Here is a 2,950-nt window from a genome sequence, read left to right as displayed (position 1 = left end):
TTCTGGCACTAGCTCTGTAGACCAGGCTGGTCTCGAACTCACAGAGATCCGCCTGCCTCTGCCTCCGAGTGCTGGGATTAAAGGCGTGCACCACCATCGCCCGGCTTTAAAAGGATTTTTGTAAAAGTCAGCCCAAGGGTATTTGAAAATGTAGCTTTGAATTACAATAGCCTATTTAGAAGTCATATAACAAGGCAAAAAAACCTAGGATAGCCCAAACAATCCTGTACAATAAAAGAACATTTGGAGGCATCACAATCCCTGACTTCAAACTCTACTACAGAGCTAAAAAGTACTGAAAACAGCCTGGTATTGGCATAAGAACAGACAGGAGGACCAACGGAACTTAATCAAAGACACGGATATTAATCCACACACCTTTGAACACCTGATTTTTGACAAAGAAGCAATAAATAAATAAATAAATAAATAAATAAATAAATAAATGAAATGGAAAAAAGAAAGCATATTTAACAAGTGGTTCTGGCATAAATGTATATCAACATGTAGAAGAATAAAAAATCGACCCATATCTATCACCATACACAAAACTCAAGTACAAATGGATCAAAGACCTCAATAGAAAGCCAGCCACACTGAACCTTATAGAAGAGAAAGTGGTAAGTACACTTGAGCGTATTGGCACAGGAGACCACTTCCTAAATGCAGGGAGCCGGACAGGATTGCCATTGCAAGATGGCACCACATCCTGTCTTTCTGGTTATAAACAACTCCATATTTGGCTATGCCTTTGAGAGCTGCCTGTCCCCCGCTTCCTGCATGCGCTGTGGATATGGGTCCCTGGGCCTATCTCGATGCAGTCTGGTGTCAGCTGATGGTGGCAGCCAATCACAGGGCAACCCGTGTGCCAATTCCCAATATAAGCAGCCGCCATTGTGCTCCCGTCTCTCTCTCTAGCCTCTCTCTCGTGTCCCCCTCTAGCGCCTCTCGTCTCTCTCGTCTCTCTCTCTCTCTTTCCTGCCCCCCTTCGCTTTATGCTCTCCCTCAACCAAATGCACTCCAGTAAAGCGTTATCTGAGAAGAATCCTCGTGTGTGGTGGGTGTTTCCTCCTTGCCGGTCAAGAAGCCTGCTGCAAGTGGTGCCGGAAACCCGGGATCTTCGGTAGAAGCCCCCCACACCTAAATATAACGCCAGCAGCACATACACTGTGAGAAACAATTAGTATATGGGACCTCCTGAAACTGAGAAGCTTCTGTAGAGCAAAGGACCAGGTCAACAAGACAAAAAGACAGCCTACAGAATGGGGAAAGATCTTCACTAACCCCACATCAGACAGAGGTCTCATTTCCAAAATATACAAAGAGCTCAAGAAATTGGTCATCAACAGAACACATAATCCAATTAAAAAAAAATGGAGTACGGACCTAGACAGAGAACTCTCAACAGAAGAATCTAAAATGACGGAAAGACACTTAAGAAAATGTTCAACATCCTTAGTCATCAGAGAAATGCAAATCAAAACAACTCTGAGATTCCATCTTACACCTATAAAAATGGCCAAGATCAAAAACACCGATGAGAACTTATGCTGGAGAAGTTGTGGGGAAAAGGGAACATTTCTGCATTGCTGGTGGGAATGCAAGCTGGTACAACCCCTTTGGATGTCAGTGTGGCGATTTCTCAGAAAATTAGGAAACAACCTTACTCAAGACCCAGTAATACCACTTTTGGGTATATAGCCAAATGGTGCTCAATTGTGCCACAAGGACAAGTGCTCAATGGGCGACCCTTATCTCAAAAGGACAAGAAGAAATTTCCTAGCAGAATGTTTAAAAACAAAACCCAGACTAGCTTCATGCTCCCAGGAATGATAGTGCTCCCCCTCCCCCGACTTAGGAGAATACAAAGCACAGAGTCAGAATGCCTGCCCCACCATCTGGTGATATGGATGTCCTGACTTAGGGATCACATGGCCTTGCTCTAAAGACAAAAACAATCTGACAAAGCAGGATGGGAGAGAATGCAAAGATCTTGCACCAGTGCCAACCTCCCACCCAATTGCCCAGAAGGGCTGCTTGTGGTTTTCGCCTTTAAAAAAGCTAACCCCACAAAGGAACTCTGAACTCCTCTCTACCTCACAGGGGGTCCTGAGCGAGCCTGCAATAAAACAATAAAACCTTGCTTATTGCAGTTGGTTTCTGGTGGTCTCTCTGGGAGCCATAATCTGAGTACAACACTCAACTGTGTTCATACCAGCACTGTTTGTCACAGACAGAACCTGGAAATAACCTAAATGCCCCTCCACCGAAGAATAGATAAGGAAAATGTGGTGTGTTTACACAATGGAATACTACACAGCAGAAACAAATATGACATCTTGAATTTTGCAGGAAAATGGATGGAGCTGAAAAATATTATTTTGAGTGAGGTAACCAAGACACAGAAAGACAATTATTACATGTACTCAATCATAGGTACTTTTAAAACATAAAGCAAAAAAAAAAGCCTACAAACCATAATCCCAGAAAACTTAGACAATAATAAAATCACTAAGAGAGAGATTTACATAGATCTAATCTACATGGGAAGTAAAAAAAGACAAGATCTCCTGAGTAAATTGGGAGCATGGGGACCTTGGGAAGGGTTGAAGCTGAAGGGAGAGGGACTCAAGTCTGTTACAGTGCATCCACCAGCACAGGGCTATTGGGTCAAAAACAGTGGGGGTCATGAGAAATGAGTGGCAGATGTATCTGTTCCCTCAGTCGTACCTCAGCAAGGCCTGGTGATGGAGGAAGGTCATTGGTTACATAAAAAAACTGCCTTGGCCCTGATAGGTTAAAATTTAGATAGGTGGAGTAAACAGAACAGAATGCTGGGAGGAAGAAGAAGTAAGCTCAGACTCGACAGCTCTGCTCTCTTTAGCAGAAGCCATGCTCCCCTCTTCCGGGTAGACACGATGAAGCAAGCCACCAGGTCAGACATGCTGAA

Source organism: Microtus ochrogaster, unplaced genomic scaffold (assembly GCF_000317375.1).
Source record: "Microtus ochrogaster isolate Prairie Vole_2 unplaced genomic scaffold, MicOch1.0 UNK22, whole genome shotgun sequence".
Taxonomy (NCBI): Eukaryota; Metazoa; Chordata; class Mammalia; order Rodentia; family Cricetidae; genus Microtus; species Microtus ochrogaster.
This window is presented reverse-complemented; position numbering follows the sequence as displayed.